The sequence below is a fragment of the Augochlora pura genome, chromosome 3, assembly GCF_028453695.1.
Source record: "Augochlora pura isolate Apur16 chromosome 3, APUR_v2.2.1, whole genome shotgun sequence".
NCBI classification, from domain to species: domain Eukaryota; kingdom Metazoa; phylum Arthropoda; class Insecta; order Hymenoptera; family Halictidae; genus Augochlora; species Augochlora pura.
The window spans coordinates 3,590,623-3,611,737 of NC_135774.1; the positions used below are offsets into that span (position 1 = coordinate 3,590,623).

Below are 21,115 nucleotides of genomic sequence, written 5' to 3' on the forward strand. Positions count from 1 at the left end.
GAGCGGCGGCGGCGGCGGCGGCGGTCGTACTTGTGCCCCGTGAAATCCAGAGAGCAACGACGCGAGTAATCTAGCCGGTGATTCACGGAGGAATTTTTCTCGGCGCGGAGGCGAGAGAGAATTTATCGTCTATCGCGTATACATAAAGTACGTCGCTCCGGTTCGCGTTTCCAGCCGTTTTCGAGCGGTAACCGCGAGATATCGTCAACTCGCGCGAGGCGCTCGGACGGCCGATACGGGTCTGCCCCGGTCTGTCCGAGCGATCGGACGATTTTAAGTCGCCCGTGTGGAGAGAGAACCAGGAACCGGCAGATCGCTATGCGACGCGAGCTCGCGCGCGCGACCCTGCCCCCCGTGAGACGCCGCCGATGGAATCGTCGTCGTAGGCCGTGCGCGTTCGCGAGCCGGCCTCCCCTAATAAAGTTGCTCGCGTTAATCGAGATAGTTTGGATCGCCGCGGTAAAGAGACAAACGACCACCGAAGTTCGATAAAACGTTTATGGACGTCGCATCGGCGCTTACCACCGAACCGATACGTAACATCGGCCAAACGAGCCGGGACCGGCTTTTCGATTATTCGTCGATGCGCGGTGCTGCGTTTCGCTCGACCTATCTTCGCGGTCAAACTCGTTATCGATAATTAAAAATTGTCAAACGCACTTTGGTCGAATCGACGCATCACAAACCGCGCGGAATCCAACTCGAAGTAGCCCGAGGGTGATCGCGGCTGAATCAAGGGAAAAGGGAGCGGAGCGGAGGGAGGGCGACAAAGAGAGGGAAACAGAGAGAGAGAGAGACTGTGGGATAAGAGAGAGAGAGAGAGAGCTAGACGGCCATACGTGCTGCGCGATCATTAGCCAGTGTATTATTATTCTCTGGATATTAATTGATTTCGAAAATACAATTTTCTGTGCGACCGATCAAAACCGGGCTTCCGCCCGTCCTCCCTCTTGCTCGGTCAACCTTCCACCCACCCGCGCAACGTGCTCTCACCCCCCGTGCTCTCCCTTCTATCGCTCTTCTCTGCTAACGTTCTCGTTATATGCAAACATTTGACTATCCGCGTGACCGATACGCCTCGGGCTTTTATCTCTCTCTCCCTCTCTCTCTCTCTCTCTCTCTCTCTCTCTTTCTGTTTCAACCGTTTCAGGCAGCGTATCATCGGCAACGAAAGCACCTGCAAATTTTGTTCTCGCGGCTGCATAAAAAGCCGACAGGATGCTCGCGACCCCAGCGAAACTCGACCTCTTAGGCACCAAGCGCCGCTATTATGATGGCTTTCGCGAATGCTTCGTGCTTTACTCAATTGTTTTATTAATTATTAACACGTTCAGCACCGCGTCACCAAAATATGGGTGACACTAATTTCCGACCAATCTTGAAAATTCATTTTTATTGCAACAGATTCGAACAAAGTGAATGTTTCGCATGCGAAAGAGTTCTATTGCAACCCCTTTTATTATAAACGCTAATATTCTAGTTTCGCTTCAATTAATTAAATTGCTTTTACTATGTGGAGATTTTAGTGGTCAATTGTCGGCACTGAACGTGTTAAAGTGAAAGTGTGTATGTACAATACACTAAGAAAAGAATGTATGTAATTGATACTATATATACGGAAAAAATGTATATTAAGAGAAAATGGTAATTTAGTTATGAAAAATTTTATCTGCGTTAAATCCAGCCTAAGAGGTTAATCGGACGGGGCGGTTGGTCGAGACCACGGTGGCCCAAGGAGAAGTGGACCGACTATGGTTATCCCGCCGCGACGTCTCTGCGACGCTAAAAGTTTACTTCCATCGGTTCCCGCGAGAGATGCTAATGTTTCCATCGGTGCACACCGATACGTTACTCTTTTAAATCGCGTTCGTACGAGTGTGTCGTACTACTGCGGTAGCGCTACTGCAACGAGTACCGCACCCATGCACACACAATAGAGGCTCTCTCACCGATATTACGAAAGTTTCATAGAGCTAATTCTTGCAGCTCGAGCTCGCGCAATCTAATCGAATTGCATGTATTCCTCTTTATTTTTCCTATCCGCATTGGAACAAGGCTGTGCTAATATGCTATTTGTTCTTTCATATTTTAACGACCAAGTGTATCACAGTTTGATTATTACACCCTTTTATTGTTCCCAATATTTTCTTCGAGAATTTTGTAATTATTAGAGAGGAGGAAATTAAATAATAGAAGACTTTAAAGAGGATAAATTTTTGAAGAGGAGAAGATTAAATGATAGAAAAGACATATGGAGTTCATTCGCAGCTAATTGCAGTTCGCTATTTTTATTACATGCCCTTTTAGTGCTTTTTTTTCTTTGCACTTAAGGAAGTTAATTTATAGAAATTTTTCCTTATTAAATTTTTCTCTCCCATATTTTCAGATTTAAGTTATTCTATCTTATCAATCCTTTCATCATACTTCTACCCAATTAATTTTATTATTTCTGATGCGCGACAGATACTACGGAATACATTCGGAGAGCTAAACTTATAATGTGCGGATAAGAACGGTCGCCATCGTATCAAGATAATTAATCGCAATGAAACGAGAACGATGTCTCGATTAGTCGAATCGTCTAACATCATCGTTCAATGAAGATATGATTATGATTATTAATATTATAATATGGAGCACCTGGCCGACTACATCAGAAGTAAACCTTTAAGATCTGACCGACGCGGATAAAGCCGGTCCCCACCTGTCTGTCCTTCGCCGTGGTACGAGACTGAGGCAAACGGACGCGAAACGGAAAGAAGTGCAACGAATGCGGACAAGCACGAAAGCGGGGACAGAGAGAGAAAGAGAGGGAGAGAGAGAGAGGGAGAGAGAGAGAGACAGCAACGACAGCCGCAGCGACAGCGATTACGGTAGCATTAGCAGCAGCAGCAACGGCAGCGGCAACGGTAGCAGTTGCAGAAGCAAACACGTCGTATCGAAGGTACGCGGCTGATCGCGATTCGAAGTGCAACGATAACCTTTCGTGGTCATTCGTCGTGCGGTACGATTGCACACACGCGCAACCGATGCGTGAAAATGGAAATCGAGCGAAATGGATTCGTTCGATCGGAAAAGCAAGCGAACGAACCAGCGAACGCATCGCCGGGTAAAGAGAGAGAGAGAGAGAGAGAAAGAGAGAGAGAGAGAAGAACGGAGAACGAGGGAGGGAACCGGACGGGGGCGGACGAGCGGACGGATCAGCCGGATAGATGGACGGAGAGAAACCGGGGGAGAGAGAACAGTGACAGGGAGAGGAAAAAAAAGAACAGCCGCCGAGCCCCGCCGAACCGCCGCGGGTCGCGGCAAATTAGCGCCATCGAGGCTCGCTAATATTTTTTTGCGTTCACGAAGGGTAAAGTTTTTTTTTTTTTTTTTTTTTTTTTTTTTCGGCTCGCTCGAATTTGTTTCTTGCGTGACGTATGCATCCCCCGATGAAACGATAGCGCTGCTACCCGTTCATCGGTAGGCATGATTTTGATCAAAGAGTTTTTTATCGTTGAAATTGAACGAATAAACATTCCCGAAACGAACGTGTCGCGTCGCAGCGTGGCTCGTCGATGTTTCGATTGGCAGCGGCGCGCTGGTTACCTACGCGGGATGATCTGTTGCCGCGTGGCGCGCGCGGGGGTGCGCCGCCACCGTTCCGCCGTGTCCCGTTGAAAGAAAAACGCCGACACGGACCGTCGGCGACCGAGAAAAAGATGCGCCGGCTCGACGAAGAGACGCGGTGCGACCGGGGAACCCGGGGCCGGGGGGAACGACGACGGGTGCAAGAGCACGATGGTTGTTCCCGCGGACTCTAAGCAGGCGCGTACGGTCAGGTTCGTTCATTGAAACGTTACGTACTCGTCGTTCGGAAGCGACGTCCGCCGACAGTTTACAGCCACCGGCCGCGTACGCTCGCCGCGTTAATAATCTCGTCTTTCTTCCCACGATCGTTCGTGCCTTTCGACAGATGGACGCTCCCCGTTTACGAGATCTTTACGATCGCGCGAGATTTAAATGCGCGCGTTAAGTTGGCGCCCGTGGCCGTGGCTCCGTCCCCTTGCACGCCCTGCGATCGCCCTCTGCTTCTTGCCTCGCGCCTCGCGCCTCACGCCTCACGCCTCATGCCACTCGTCTCCTGTCTGTTGCGACCGAACCTCGTCTCTCCTCCCCCCTCTCTCTGACTCTCTTTATCCATCTCCGTCTCTCTCACCCTCTATCCCATCACGATGCTACGTAGACCGCTTCGATCGCGCGACGATACGGAACCAAAAGCGAAGTCAAAAAGCGCGGATTTATTTGGCAGGGTTTCCAGTTTAGGCGACGAGGAACCGCCGAGAAACGGGACGGAAGGGTGGTGAAAAGAGCGCGATGTTCTGACGGAGGTAAAAAGGGAGGGATATCGAGACGGAGCGATGGAGAGACGGGGAGAAGCGGAGACGGAGAGGAGACGGAGAGGAGACGGAGAGGAGAGATCGAGAGACCGAGACACCGAGAGACTGGGAAGTTGAAAGAGAGCCCCCGAAGGCCCGAATATCGATCTCATACATAATTAAATACCGACCCGGTGGAGCATCACAAAGAGAGCTTACTTCGGCTTTGATCTGCTGACAGACGGGGCCCGTCATCGCAGACTTCAATAGGCGCTACTGAATTGCGGGGGTGTGCTATTGACGCGTTAGAACTCGAGTTCGCGCTCGAGCTCGCGATCGAGCTCGCGCGTCTGCACTCGGACGCCTATATACACCCACGAACCGTGTCTACGCGTTTGTTTACCGTTGTGCACTTGTCGCGCGCATACTCGTTCGCTCGCGTACCCGGCGTTGTTGATCGCGCATTCGAGTCATTGCCATCCGCGGGAAACGTTGCAAGGTGGAGCTGCGTGCAGAGCGAATTTTCTCCACGGTAATGCCCGCAGAGAGAGACAGAGTGAGTGTGAGAGAGAGAGAGAGAGAGAGAGAAAGCGGTCGCCGCCCAAGAAAAACACTTTGCTCTTACGGGTTTCGGACCGATGCGACGCGTGCATGGGTTTTTCCGAGCCGAACATGACGTCAGTCGCGCTTCCACATGGTAACTATCCGTCGCGACGAGTCGAATCGAGACGCTTCGATCCATAATTGGCTATCGCTTAAAAATGCAGAACGCCTCGCTCGAAACGTCCAGGACGATTCCGGCGGTGCAACGCGATCGCGAAACCGCGAGCACTGACAAGTTGTCTGGATATCTATCGCTCCTGTATCGACATCGTCTCGCAAGGGATAGATGATAGAACGAATTTAATCGGCCCTAATGACGTGTTTCTCTCTCTTCCTCATTCACTCACTTTCTCTCTCTCTCTCTCTCTCTCTCTCTCTCTCTTCCTCTTTTACTCTGTCCCTCTCTTTCTTTCTCGCTCGTCCATACGATGTCGAGTCCGTAAATTTTAATCTGCCGGATCAATCGAGAACACATAAATAGCTATTTTCGAGCGATCGATACTATTTTTGCCAGAGTCGATGAATTGTTAGCGAGACCTCTGTTCTCAACACGGTCGAGACGGGCACGTCGCGTTTTTGCCGGACACTCGGCGCGTAATTAACGCTGCAGGCGCCGCGCGCGACCCGATATTCCGACGCCCACGCGGCCATACAACACGCGTGCATCGTGCATCCGTTGTTGCACCGTCGTCCGCAGTCTTCCCTGCGACGACACTTTGTTCGAACGATGTGCCTAGGTCGCGGAGCCACGGGACACGAGACTCCGGAGTCTCTCGCCTCGAGCGAGTGCGTGCACTGTACGCTGTACGCTGTACGCGGGGCACGGTCTTGCCACGTGGCAACGCGTCTTCGCGACGCCGACACGACGACGACGATTCATCGCGACGCGACGCGCCCCGTTCATCGAAACGATTGCGACAAGTCGGAAACGCAGGAAAGTGGTGTATCGTGTTGTTCTGCTGTCTGACCAAAGGCGACCCGTTTCCCCTTCGCGCGCGCTCACCGCACACGCAAGATATTCCCCGGCACACGGCACTCGGCACACGACGCGACGCGACGCGACGACGCTGCAGGATTACACCGAACATGACGAGGCAATTCACCGTTACCATCGCGAATAGCGACCCGGGAGTAATTGGAAGCTATTATGGTAATTCGCAGGAGCGCGATACGAATCGAGTTGTCGACGAAATTGATCCGGACGAGCGCGTGCTGCTGCGTCAGACACGGGCCGCGGAGACGCGGAATAGGTTCCGCGGTGACTCTCGCGGAGAACGAGCAGAAGGACCGGTGAAAAATTGCGAGGAGGAATAGGAACCTGAGCGAGGCTCCGAGGAATGGAGCCGATGGTCGCGGAACCGTTTGACAGCGGCCGCGGAGGCGTCGAGAGTTTCGCAAAAGAGAGTTTCGACGGACGCTGTCCGGATTCGATCGCGGCTGTCACGGGGGACACGACTCACCGTAAAGTAGTGGTTCCAGCGCGTAGGAAACGTCAGTCCCGATGGATCGTCGACAACGGTGAAACGTCAGGAGCGATTATCCTGTGCTTGGACGACGAGCATCGGGAGCCGCGTGTCCTCGGCGATTCCCTCGGCATCGTATCACCGCGTCATTCCCAAGGATCTCTCCCACCCACGCAAAAGATAATAAAGACGCACCACTCACTGAACTGGTTTGGCGTTCGCTAGCCGCCTACCAACACTCGTTCTACCGAAAACTCTTTTCGCTTATCCTCTCGGCGATAGGTCCGAGGAGGCTCGCGACGCCGCGTCGTCGCGTCACCGCGTCACCGTGGTCACCGTAGTCACCGTAGTCACTGTGGTCACCGTGGTCACCGTGGTCACCGTAATCGCCGTAGTCACCGTGGTCACGGAATCACCGAGTCACCGCCCGTAATTTCGCATGGCCGCAGGGGGCCGCGGCTCGACCGGGTTAGATTTCGCGAGGTCGCGGTGCCTCGCGGGCCGGTGCTGTGGACGGACGAGTCACGATTTCGCGGTAACGCGATGCATGACTATCGGACGAAACGGAGCAAAAGCAACGACCCTCCCACGACGACAGCACGTGGCGCACTGACGGCTCCGCGGTCATCTTCCCCGTCCGTGCCCCCTCCACCGGGCACTACCGCCGCTCTACCGCCGCTCTACCGCCGCCGCCGACGCCGCCGATGCCGCCGGTGCGCCTCTCCTTTTCCCTCTCCTGCTCCTGCTCCGTCGCTCTCCCTCCCTCTCTCGTCTCTCTCTCTCTCTCTCTCTCTCTCTCTCTCTCGCGTCCACCGAGCTCTCGCTCTCTCCCCAACCCCGTTCGAGCCCGGTCGAGAGAGAAGAAGAGAGCCGGAGGGAACCAGAATCGGAGAAACGGAGAAAGACGGCAAAGTGGGAACGGGACGGCGAACCCTCCCCGCCCCGGTGCTGGCCTCGCTTCTCCTACCGAATGTGCACCCCCTCGCCGCGGCCCGCGCCCTCTTCGCCGTGACGGGCCCTCCCGCCCTCCGACCCTGGTGGTGCTCCACGCTTCGTTTCTCTCCTCGCCAAGCCGCTCCTTTACTACCTATACCTACCTCCCTTCTCGGTCACGCTCTCCCTCGGCCTCGCTCTCTCTCTCTCTCTCTCTCTCCCTCTCTCTCCCTCGCACCTCCGTCGTTCTCCCTTTCTCCCTGTCCCGCTGTCTCGCTGTCTCGCTGTCTCGCTGTCCCGCTGTCCCGCTGCCGTCCCATTCCAAACCCCGCGCAAAACGAACGGACCATATCCCTCCCCGCCTGTCCTCTCGTCCACGACAAACCAACTACCCCTCCGCCCTCGGCCCTGACCTATCCCCACCTTCGACACGCACCGGCCCGACGTATTTCTCTCCCCACTAGCGCCTCATTCCACCCACGCCCCCATCCCACTCTTCCCAGTTTCACGGAGAGACTCTTTTCCTCGGACTCGCGACTTTTTCGCGTCTCTCCTTTCTTCGTCCTCGCCTGCCTTCCCTCCTCTTCCGTTCACCCCGCGATTCGCGAGCGTGCACGCACCATCTCTCTCTCTCTCTCACTCTCCTTCTTTCTCTCTTTCCCTCTTTCTCTCGACCCCTCGTCTCTCCGCGTCCCTAATTTCTCGCGTTCGTTCTACTCGCGGCAGTAGTTTCGGTGCCTCCTCGTCTACCGAGATGCCGCGGGTGCCTCGCGTGTGCCTCGCCAGCAAGTACGCCACCCTTCGCACCCGTGCCGCGGGCAACCAGCAACGTGCTCCGTCTCGCAGCAGTCCGCCGCGCGACGGACAGTTTCTCAGCGCGACGAATTCTCGTCGCCGCGTTCGCCGAGTCACCTGCGACTCCCTCTCTCGCCACGCTCCCCCCGTCCGTCCGTTTCGCTCTGTTTCCATCTTTCTCGCGGGACGAACGAGACGAGGAGAGGTCGATAGGCGAATTCCGAGGCACCGACGGCCGGCCCGAGGAGGAGGAGGAAGAAGAAGAAGAAGAAGAAGAATAGCTATTTCTAGGTGAGACTCGGCGAGATCGGAAGAGCGAGGCGAGGCGAGGCGAGGCGAGGCGAGGCGAGGCGAGGCGAGGCGAGGCGAGGCGAGGCGAGGCGAGAGCCCGCCGTGACGCGGACGCGGTCGCGGCCGCGGCTGCGGCGACGGACGAAATTACGTAATCCTTTCGCGACGATCTCGTTAAAGTTGCTTTCCTTGAGAGCTACAATTAATAAACGGTAATACGATTTCCTTAATAATGATTTATTACGGGACCCGCGATTACGTGCGCCGACGGGTAAATACTTTGCCGATGACGTTTTACGATTGTGTACACGCCCGCTAGCGCACCGCGCGACCTGCCAGCCGAGCGGAACGCCGATGGAGAAGGAGAGAAGAGGCACGGGGGGATCCGCGGTATCGCCGGCCGTTTGCCGAAACTCGACGGAAATATCGTGTTCGGAAAGAATGCCGATCGACCCGTGGCGCGGAAACCGTGGGACGGTGGAGCGGAGCGAATTGGTGGCGCGTTCCGCTGGCCCTTGTTAACGCAGGAATGTAAATCAACTCGTAATAGCGTGGCAGCCAAGGATTAAGCGGCGCGCGCGAAGACGAACTACGGGTACGGCGAGAAGGTACGAAGTGCCGGCGCGAGGCAAGACCAACGACGACGACGACAACGACGACAAAGTCGACAACGTAGACGACGACGAGGACGACTTTGGGCGACGGTGGTGCGGAGAGCGCGCGCGGTGGTAGCGGCGGCGCGGTGCCGGCGGTGTAGCAGGGTGAGCGTCGATGAGTGGGAAGAGCGGCAGCACCCTCTCCTCGTGCCCCGAAGCATTAGGAGTTCGGTAATAAATCTCGTTGAAAAAACACACGCGCGCACGTACAGAGACACGTACACACGAGGGCAGCCGTTGGTGCCTGTGTACACGTATTCTCGAGCAAGGGTCTCAGACAGTTCCACTCTCTTCCTCGCGTCTATCTCGTTCGGCTCTCGTACATCTGTGCTCTCTCCGAAGCACAACGAGCGCGAGAAAGAGAAAAGCCGGTGGCGGGGCCGTAAGGAGGGAGGAGGAGGGAGGAGGGAGGAGGGGGGTGAGGCTCGTACCCCTCCAAGCTTTAGATCTTTCCCCCGTCTCTCGTCGTCGCGGAGCACCGCGCGTCCGACGGCAACGAGGTCGACATGATCTATGCACGCCGTGCAGAGGCGAGTGTCACCGTTTGCTTGATGCATTGGCCCTCACCTGAGCCCTCCCTCCGGTATCGTTCCGTGGCCGAGCCCAACGACGCGTATCCCCACCGCCGGCATCGCGGATCGCGGATCGCCGATCAGCTTAGCTATCGACGACCGACGATCGACGATCGACGATCGAGAGAGAGAAGCGCCTCGGCCTTTCATCTTTCTCCCGTCTGTGTTTGCCGGCACGGACGCGGTGAAAGCCGTAGCGTCGCGTTCTCCGCGGCGTTCGCGCCGCGCGACTCCGAGGTTCTAATCGAAATCGAAGCCGAAATCGAGATCGAAATTGAAATCGAAATCGATCGGTGCTCGCGGCGGGGATACACGGCGGTGGCCCAACGGTCGAAAAAAAAAAAAGATCGCGTTAAAAGATGGACGGAAGCGGAGGGGAGCGCGGGATTGACCTACGAGCGAGGAGGGGCCGGGCGAGGGAAGGAACAGGGTAGGAAAAGGGACCGAGAGACTCACGGTAGAAGCCTCGACGCGAATAGTACGACGATGGTTACATTCTACGGATCAGAGAGCTCGATAGCGTGCCGAAGTCGAGGCGAACGGCAATAAATCCATTTTTCGTGAAGGGTCGGTCGAGGGGCGAGAGCGAGCCAGGGTCTGATTAGCAGCCTGACTCTCCGTACAGGATGACAGCCGGTGAGTTATAATATTGCCCATCCATCTATTTATCTACTCCATCGCCTCTCTTCTCCCCAATGCTCCGCTCCACTCTGCTCCGCTCCGCTCCACTCCGCTCCACTCCGCTCCGCCGTGGCGTCCGTTCGCTTCCCTCGTTCCCGTCGCCCCCCCTCCCCCTCCTACTTCGAGGCTTCTTCGTTTCGTCGACGCGCGAACACACGACTTTCCGTCGTTCGGCAAACGTCCGACGTCGAACGACGCTCCGACCGCTCGTCTAGTCCGCGCCGTCAAAATTTCAATTAAGCGAAACCCCGAGAACAGTGTTGGCCGGTTTGGCCGACGCCACCCAGTTTCTCGAGAAAGAAATGGCCGAGCGTCGTCCATCGGTTCGAGACGCCGGACAGAGAATTATGCCCGTGCTCGAGATATCGCGGACGCGGCCGATCCGTCGCGGATCTTGCCAACGACGCGACGCGACGCGACGCGACGCCACCGAAGGCGACCGTCAGGACACCTCTCCGCTCTCTATACATTTTGAACTGGAAAGACGCGGCGTCCCGAACTTTCGACGGGAACCAGTTCATATATCTGAAGTATGGCTGCCATAAATAAGCGACCCGTCCGTTTGCTCTGTTCGCCCAACCTCTCGCGAATCTTTCTTCTCCGGTTCTCCTCTCCCCCGTTTTCGACTGGCTCGCTCGATCTCGCTCCTCCTTACCCCCGAATTTCTTCGGCTCGCGATATCGAGGTCGCGCGTACCATCCTCGCCACCGAACAATCTAGCCGCGCCGAGGAATCAGCGCGGAACAGGGTGAGACGCGGCGCTTTCTCTACGACCGGCGGCACAGCCTCTTCAAACAATTATTTTTCTATGCAAAACCGTGCACGCTGCGACCAATTATCCGAGCGACGCTCGACGAACTTTGAGCCTCCTTCGCGTTTTACCAAGCATCCACTGTCCTTTAAAACCTCGTGCTGCTCTTTCAGATTCAACGCGACCGAATCCTTTCGCAGGATATTACAATTCGTCGACAACAAAAGCGACAAAATTCTATTTGATTTTACTGTACGTAAATAATGTACATTAATTGATTCCACTGTATCTGTAAAATCTTACTGCCTGGAACGTTTATTTAGTCGCGGATTATGTGCATTCGATTCGTATAATTTAAAGAGACCTAGTAACCCGTAAATAAATAAATAAATAAATAAATAAATAAATAAATAAATAAATAATAATAATAATAGTCGCGGGGGATATTGTAAAATTTAAAACAGGTCCGCAGAGTCCGATCACCCAATTTACCGATTCCCCCGCGGTCGTCCAGATTAAAACGTGTTCCTCTTATCGTAAAAATCGGCGTTCGCATGAATGTATAAACAAACGAAATTATTATCCCGCGACGACGCGGTGCTCGCATCGTACTCGGAAATTAGCCTGGAAAGCCGACGCGTCGCGTCGCGACGTTCCGTCTTTCTGCTCGTTGTTGCTCCTCGTTCGAGCTTAATCTCGCACGAATCGGCGCGTATTTTCGTTGAATCCTCGCCGAAGCCGAGGAAAAGATGTCGGGGCTGCGCTCGCGGTACGATCGCGTTTCCATAGCCGGATATCGGGGCGAACGAGCGAACGAGCGTGCGAGCGTGCGAGCGAGCGAGCGAGCAAGCGAGCGATCGAGCGATCGAGAAGTACGTACGAGCGAGCGGGATCGGCGAGGCGAGCGGACTGGACGTGCGAGCGAGACGGCGCATCGGAGCGGAGCGGGAGTGATTTATGCTAAGTCGCTGATGCTGGCAAGGCAGGGGCCCGCGTGTATTACGTTCCCGGGCAGCCATCTTGGGGTCCCTTCGTTTCTCCGAGAAGTCGAATCGATTGACAGACTCGTGCCCAATCGGCGATCACCGCTCGACAGAGAAACTCTCGTTCCTTTTCTCGTTTCTTTCCCTGTTCCTTCTGCCCGCTCCTTTCCACCGTTGTTCCGCGCCGAGACGAGCACGCACGGCTACAATTAATTCGTCGCCGGTTCCCTTTTTCTTTTCACGGAACAACTGGGTCACTTGACAAAATATGAAACACGCACCGTGCAACTCGTATTGCTCAATCGTCCGCGTGCTCGCGTCGATTTTAATGTGACATCGTTGCTTTCTTACGCGTAATCGTTTTGTAATGCGTGCGTAAAGTAGACTTTCGAATACCGCGATCGAATGTTGCAAGTTGCGTGTGTGTGTGTGTGTAGCTAGAGAACTCGAGGCGATTCTCACAGTTTGGTGAAGATGAAAAATAACGAACTGTTTAGTCTTACTAAATGCGCGCCTCTTTATGCTAAACAACTTTAGTTTCATTTTTAAAACAGAGCATACAGCTTGCAGGAAAAATTAAGGCGAAAGGATTAAGCGAGTCACCCTTCTATTTTTAGAAAGCTAAGTGTCGTTAGGTTTACAGCGATCCGTTTATATCGTTCATAATTTATAAAATTATTCAGGAACATATGTCTAGACAGCTGTTCCTTCCAGAAATCAATCCTGACAATTTTTATTTAAAATAAAGACCCGCAGCCCAGTCACGATAAATGTGTCATACTACTTTGTCCTTCCCGTTGCCGCTTGGCCACTCCTTGCTTTATCTTCCAATGCGCACGATCTTGAAAATCGTCCCGAAGCGACTTTCCACAGTATAGAAGAACAATTTCTTGTGCGAGGCACACCCTGGACGTATTGTGAGAGAAACGTGAGCAGCGATACGGGGGAACTTGAGAACCACCCGAAACGCCTATACCGATCGCAGAGAAGCGGACGAAAACAGCGGGAAATGTTTAATCGCGAGAGTCGAGTCCTTTCAATTATTAAGCGTTTCGTTCGCGATTACGTGCCATAAGTTCGCCGCTATATCTCCGTTAGCCTGTACAATATGTACTTCGCTTCTCGTATCGCGCTGTATCGCGGGCTGCTTTTCGGCCTCGGGAACGAACTTCTCCGTATCAAACACGTTTTAATTGAAACGGTTTTCCTATCCGCGCGAATTCTGCGAACGTGCCGTGTCAACGGAGTCGAACGGATAAACAACGCGCGTCGCATTCTCGGCACGTTTCGATAATCGCGAGCGACAAATCGCGTCTCTCGCTAGCGTATCAGATCCATTGTCCCGGTTAAACAAATCTCGGAGGAGGCACGGTTAAACAAATTGTCCTTGCTCCGACGAGAATACCTACGACCATTACAGTTTTCTGAAAAGTGTCGTATCGAACCGAACTCGGACGAAGCATAGTCATCTCGTCGCGTCAACGTCAATCTGAGTCATCGGCTCCGACAATTCTACGAGGAAAAACGCGGCGACGTGTAATTTCAAGAAATTTCAGCCGATTCATTAATTGACAGAAGCGTGCAAGATTTACGCGTCTCTCGGACAAACCGTCGTGAGAAACGAGTTCCATAGTCCGCGCGGGAATTATGCAATTTGAAGCACTGTTAACACGTAACGATCCGAACATTAAAGCGACAATATCTTCGGAAGACACGTGTCTCTCTTTTTTTTCCTTCTGGAATCGGTTCGACGGAAGCATCTACCGGTATCTGTCGCTACATGACGGATTACGCGCGCGCGCGCGCGTGTGTGTGTATTTTCTGTCTCTCGCGTCCGCGCCGATCAATTACGGCGAAGAAAACGCTGACGTACGAGACGCGACGTATGCGACAACAGTAAACGCGAACGATTCGCGTAGCGTGTTCGCTCTCGGCGTAGAAAACTCGGTGAAAGAAAAAAAAAAAAGAAGAACGCGTCGACGTAGCTGCGGCCTTAACCGTGAAAACCACTCGCGCCACCGGCCGTCCTGATTTCTATCCATCAGCGTTGGTCAGATTTACGACGTCGCAGAGGGGCCTCTGTGGCCCTGCCGGTGGGCCCGGGGGTCCCCGTGTAACAATGAAACCACGCCATTTGTCACAGAGGCGCTTCCTCTGCGCTTCTAATAAACGTTCGGTCCTACCGTCGTGGTACGGTCGTGCTGCAACGTGCAGCACGGATCGACCTTTGCTTTTGCTCCGTGGATCGTGATCTCTCGAGCAACCGCTACGACTCTCTCTCTGCCTCTCTCTTCCTCCTCCTCTCTCTCTCTCTCTCACTCTGTCTCTCTCTCTCTCTCTCTGACTCTGTCTCTCTCTATCTCTCTCTGTTCTGTGTCTCCGTTTCTCTCCATCTCCGAGCGCCGATTTGCCTCTCGCTCTCTCGCTTCGATCCTTCGCCGCTTCCATTTCGCTTCTTCGCCGTGCTCCGCTCGTTCGCTTCGCGTTTCGCAGCTCCTACCTCGCTCGCTTTCATACTTCGTAGGACACACACAGACCGTTCTCTCTGTTCGTCCACCTCGCGGTCCCGAAGAAGAGATCGAAACCGTCGGCGGCGGCGAGGAGGGTGGAGGAGGAGGAGGAGGAGGAGGAGGAGGGGCAAGCGGGGGGTCTGCGGGACGGCGGAGGGAATCGGAGGCAAAAGGAGACAACGAGCATGCTGGGATACAACGTGCCCACGTTCATACTTTCACATGCCGACACAATGCACCGGACCATCGAGAGGAATTGTCATACAAATTGTCGCTTATTCAGCGACGATCCCGTAGCGAGGATGAACGGCCTACGGAGGAGGCCGGTAGCACGAAAACAACGCCGGGAGAGACGCCTTTTCACCGCGCGGCCAGGCCTTCGTGGAAATACCAATAAAACCGCGTTTCTCGTTTGCCATCGTGCGCGACCGGACCCGCGAGAGGGGTTGGTCGAGAGACTCGCGGACGCGGTCGTCGACGGCCTGAGCGGATCCGCGTCGCGGAATCGCGGATCGCGATCGCCGCGGCCGTGAACCCCCGTAAGAATCGACACACCGTGGCGTAGCCGCGACGAGACCGCTTTCGATATCGTCCCACGCTCGCGATGCTGATTCGTACGAATTTAAACGATGTTCGACGGTAGACACGGGACGTTCTTGTACCTGTTCGATAAATTCACCGATCCGCCACGGTCCGCACACCGTGGGCCTCTGCGGCCGCGGGGCGACGCGCGGTTCCGAGAGATCACGGATAAGCGGAGGTCGTTGGAAACTTCGGAGCGACGATGATGCGATCGATAGCAGAAAGAGTTATATAGTCGACGAAAACGAGGGTTACACGACCGAGGTCGGTCCTCTCTTAATGATTCGGAGAATCGGCGCGACGACGTCCGGTCGCGGTGATCTCTCTCGCGCTAGCGAACGAGCGAGCGCCACCCTCTCGTCGATACGTCATCGGATTCGCGGCGAGTGAGACGAGACGAGACGGGAATCGAGACGGGAATCGAGACGAGAGAATCGGGACGGGAATCGAGTCGGGAATCGGGACGCGTCCCAGCTGGAAAATAGACTAGAAACACGGCTCACCCTCTCGGCCGGCATACGGGCTCGAGAGAACCAGAAGACCGAAACGACCGGTAGCCGACCGACCCGTTCCCGGCTGCCGTTTCGTAAACGGAGGTCATCCACGGTTCCCAGCCGGCAGATTCTTTTTTCTCCCTAAACGTCACCGCCGATATTTATGGCGAGCCATAGAGCCGAGGGGTTCGACTGCTCCGGGTTCTCGCTACACGCCGAGAGCAGAACCAGGGCCCCGACGTAATTCTGTCAGCGTCACGCTCTCGGGCCAGCCTCGACCTCGACAGTGTGCCTGCGAAGAAGTAACAGAAGGAACACGGTCGGTAGCCCCGCGGACCGGGCACAAACGCGATGGAAAAAATCTCACTGGAACCTTTCCAATCCCCGTGTCCGGCGGACTCACGGTTTTCTTTCACGGTTGCACCAGCCCGTTCGGAAATCCTCCCTTCTCGCGGCCGTTCTTGCCGCGACTCTTCCTCCTTATCGGTCAAGGTTATTACACGGCCTCGATCCTTTCGCGGCGGCTCTTTTCACTCGGCCGAATCTGCAGCGAAATTTACCGCGACATCTTGTGCGATATCTTGCGCGAAATCGGCGGATAACGCGTCGAGCGCTGTCCTTGTTTTCTCACCCTTTTCGTTAGCCCGGAAAGAGGGAGGAAATAAAAATTGAGTCGATCGAGGGGCATAGGATTTTAATAAAAATCAGTTTGCGATGATTTTAATAAGTGTGGAAGAATGCACGAATGTCATTGGATTTTTGCAATGGCTGCATTGCTTGCAATTGAACCAATTATTTTAATCATAAATTCATCAAGTTTTAAGTCTAATTGCAACATTCTGTGAAACCTGCCAGTACCGTGTTTCAATAACACTTTTCAATGTAAATTAATATTTACATACATTCCATGATGTTCCTCGAATTGTTAAAAATTTATTAACAGTAGAACGCAATTTTGTAAATTGCATATCGTCGGTCATTTCTGGTGATTGACGCGGTTCGAACGTGTCAGTCAACGGCGACTGATATGTCGTTTAACCCGTTAATCCATCGCTGTCGCACTGAGTTAAAATTCCCCCCACCTTTTTTCCTAATAGTGATATTGTCACGAGGAGAATGAAATTAACAATTATTTTAATATACTTGGGAGAGGAATATCAAGTTCTAATAAAAGAAACGATGCTTTAGAACGTCGAAATAATATTCTGAATTTCTTGAGTCTCTATAGAAATGGCACCTGATGTATAATATGAGTAAATAATGTACTAAATAATATACTAAATAATATATTAAATAATATACTAAATAATATACTAAATAATATATTAAATAATGTACTAAATAATACACTAAATAATATACTAAATAATATATTAAATAATATATTAAATAATGTACTAAATAATATACTAAGCAATATATGCTGAATAATAAAATAATCGCGTGGAAATCATATGCGAATCAAGCATACGATTACGATAATCACCGACGCCGATAGAAAAACTGGCCAGCGTGCGGACGTTGCGTTTATACGCAACCTGTGAGCACATACATCGCGCCGTTTGCGTCTGACGCCGACAGAAAGTCGTACCTTTGTTGAGACGATAATCTCGCGGCAAGGTGTCGCGTTCGACGGTTCCTCGGGGAAGACTCCCGCGGCCGTGTTCGTAGGTCGGCTGGCCTGTCTGTGGGCTTCTAGCGACGCGTTTCGTGCTTCGAGGAGGTCCACGGGACGGAAAGATTTACCGCTCTGCGTTTAGAATCACGGTCCGAAAAGCAACTTGCACATCGTGGGTGAGAGTCCGACTTCCTTCCTTCGACAAAGTCTTCGACAAAGCTATCGACAAAGTCATCGACAAAGCCATCGACAAAGTCTTGGACAAAACCATCGACAAAGTCTTCGACAAAGCCACCGGCAAAGTCTTGGACGTAGCCATGGACGAAGAAGCCATCATCGAAGAGGAGCGCGATCGGCCTGCCGAACGTTCGATCTGAGCACCCCCGCCTCGCCGGGATTCCAGGATGGTCGTCGGTATTTCTCTCGCCGGGTATCGCGAGCGCGGCTGCGGACTTGGTTTGCATCGCGGACGGTCGTGTAAAACTCAGCGGCGCGTTAAGCATCCCAAGGTACGCGATAGCTAAACAATGCGTGGCCGTGCCGCGCCTTCTGCCACGAGAGATAAAATCGAGATCGGGAAAGACCGCGCGCGCGCGCGCGCGCGCGAGCACTAGCTCGCTCGCTCGTCGGCTTCGCAGCATCCCGTTTAGCAGTTTTCGTATCGGGCCGATTGATTCCGAGGAGCGTCCGCGTCTCTGGACGTCTTTAGAGACGGTTATACGATATTATATAAGGTAAATCATGCGCGAAGAGACGCCCGGACGAGCGGGACGGATGGATGGACGGATAGGCGGACGGGCGGACGGACGGACGGACGGATAGACGCATAGACGGATAGACGGAGGTGCGTGCGGACCGATCAGGTTTGAGCAGCTGTCTGCAACCACGTCACTCAAGTTCACCGTGTCGGGTTCGCGGTGGAATGAATGCCTTTCATTATGAGTCTTATCTTCCGCCCGATCTCTCTCTCTCTCTCTCTCTTCCTCTTTCTCTCCAGCAACCCTTTTTGCCCCGATGCCCTTCTTTCTTCGTTTCGTCCCTTTCTCTTTACAGCCGTGAACTGTTCCGGTCGCCGTCCTCGCGGCCTGCCGTCGCCGTCTTCTTCGTCGCCGTAGCCGTCGCCCGTTGTCGTTGATTCGACCAAACAGGACACGCGTTCCCGGTGGATACGACCCCGACGAAGAGACGACGACGCCAAGAGCGAGATGGAAAATATCGTCGAACGATCCTCAGGTCCTCTTTATACCTGAGCACCGCGCGATTTATCGTCGGTAAACCCCGAGACTTTTTCCCTTCTTTTTTTCTTCTTTTTCTGTTTTATCTTTCGGACCGTAGGGCGGCCGTCGACGGCGCGACGCGACGGAACGGTCCCATGGGTCCCCTCCGTGAGATGATTAGAAGGTCTCGCGTCGCGAGCGTTTAGTCGACGGGCTCGATCGACCGGAAACTATCGATCGAACGATCCGTCAACGCAAACGATCCGAGAAACGTCGCCGCAGTCGTTGACAGACACCGGGACACGGAGAAACGGATCGGCAACGCGGAACACGCCGGAGTGTCGGACCGTGCGGCAGCAAGGGTGGCGGGCGTCGAAGACGCAGGGGGAGCGTATGCTACGCGCCATCTTGGTAGGCTATACCGGTGCTGCTATCTGTTTCTTAGTGGGCAAACTATACTTGAAATTTGACTTTGGTAGAGTTTGTTAGTTTTGATGAAAAAGGCGAAGGATAATATTGAGAAGAAGGCGAAAGGAATAAAAGGACACGAACTTTCTTAAATAATTTCAATTTTAAGAGTAGAGGTACGTTTTTAATCGGCGCCCGATTTTTTGAATTAATGAAAAAAGCTTTTATTTTAATTTCCATTCGATCGCTATAGCATTTTTCAATTACTGAAGAGCAGCGACGTATTAATGTGGCTAAGATCCTTCATCCTTCACATACGTATATATTTAACAAGCTACCTTCAAGAAGTAGATAATTGTGTTCCCTAAAAGTCTAATCTGTGTCCAAGCAGAATGCAAAATGCTTAGTTAGCTTATCCATCCCATTTAGCTATAGAATGCGACGAGAGTATAGTCTACCAAGGTGACCAATGCTCTCGATTCCTACCTTAGGTATCGCCTTGCTAGAGAAAGGTCCATTTAGACCTCCTAAAATCTTGGACATCAGAATCGACCATCTACCCGGAGTAAATTTAAGAAACCTAACAAACTAGGTACCGCCTCGCCGCAACCTGTGCCCTGCCCTCACCGTGTAACGAAAGGGGTGAAAGAGCGCACGGTAAAAGTTGGCCGAGACGTGAATTGAATAGGCGAATCTGGGCTAGACGATAGGTGTCTGGGAATCGGCCCTTCGTAACGGCTGGTTAGCGCCAGGGACACCTGCTATCGTCGACGAGCACGAGTTCATCTTCCGGAGACAGCGCTCCGCGAATCTCGCATTCCCCTTTCGAGCGTGTAAACGGCGTGCCGGCGCGATAGCTGCGGCGGCGTGGATGCCGTGACAAGCCGGACAGTTTGACACTCGGCTTCCTAACGATCGGTCCGGCCTGTCGGAGAAAAAGGAAGCTTTGAATGCCGATTCTGCGGGCCGGCTTGATCGACGCGTCGTCTCCCTGTCAGCTCCGTCTCTCTTTCCCTCTTTCCCTCTTTCCATATCCTAGATTTTCTTCTACGAGCCGCGCGCCGCGCGGCTTTGTGTGCCGAGCCATTCGAGTTTAACGTTTATTGTTTGCGCGCGCATGCCCGTCTTTGTCCTCCTCGTCATTCACCGAGAGGCGCGTAGTGTTTCGCGTCCCGTCGTTCCCCGCGACTTATTTTATCAACGAATTTCAGGGGTGGTCGATGCCGCGCGCTCACGCGGATTCCTGACCTCCACCGATCCAGGCATCGATCTCGACATCGCGATTCGATCGTTCAAGATGTTCAGCGATTTTTCGGTGTTCCACGGCTTTCCGCTCTCGTGTTCGCGGACTTTCGCGGCTCCCCCGATGATTCCCCGCGAATTTTCTTGCGGTCTTCTACCGTCCGAGAAAGATTGAAGTTCGCGAGAGCGGGGTGATCGCTCGCGCACGCACCAACTCGAGAAGAGAAGCAATTGGTTTCGTTCTGTTCCCCGCGACTCTGTCACTTCGAGCAATTGACTTTGATCCGTTCGTGCGCGCGTAACATTGAACGCAATTACGGTCAATTTACGATGGCTCCCGGCCTGGCCCCCCCTTTCCCCTCTGGCTCCGGCCGCGTCAGGTCAGGAGCAGCCGGTGGAGGTGGTGGTCGCGGTCCGCAAAGGGATCATCCGATTCCGGGAAGTTCGTTTTTCCCTCGGGCCCGAGGAGTCGGTGGCCGCGGGAGCGGAAGGGTTCGTACGCGGAACGGTAGGGCCTCCGTCTCGCCTGGCCTTGCCCTGTCGTGCCCGGCCACCGTTAAACCCCGCGAATTCGAGTGGACGCGACTCGTCGTATAATGTTACATCCTATTAGGGGGAGGAATAACTGCTAGATGAAACGCGACAGCCAACCGGGATGTCCGTGGACAGGGGGACGCGCCGGCCGCGGGAGGAGAGGGGGGCTCTCTCTGCTCTCTCTCTCTCTCTCCCGTGTTCGGTTCTTCCAGAGATGCGTGTCAGTCGATCGTCTCGAGTGCCCCTCGGAATACGTAATGAGACGTTCGCCCATTGATCCGCGGCTCGATCATCGTCGGGGTCCGCGCGCTCGCAGGAGGCGAAACGCCGGCCGCGATGGCTGCTCGCGTCCAACGATCGCGGGGCAATCGCGGACCGGCCGCGCGTTTTTCCTCGTCGATTCGTCGGGGAAGCGAATCGG

General features: G+C 53.9%; 1 protein-coding gene across 3 annotated transcripts in view; it reads right to left on the reverse strand.

Moving 5' to 3' along the window:
* The window catches only part of Tio (zinc finger domain-containing protein tiptop), an 86,533-nt gene that overhangs the window by 43,866 nt on the left and 21,552 nt on the right, over positions 1 to 21,115 (reverse strand). Inside the window, exon 1 of one of the 3 annotated variants that reach the window (XM_078176567.1) lies at positions 6,425 to 7,014. The exons of 1 other annotated variant lie outside the window; for it this stretch is intronic. The gene's annotated coding sequence lies outside the window, so the exon portion shown is untranslated. Of the gene's footprint in view, positions 1 to 6,424; positions 7,015 to 21,115 lie in introns of those variants that run through there. One more of the 3 variants, XM_078176569.1, reaches the window with a different exon arrangement.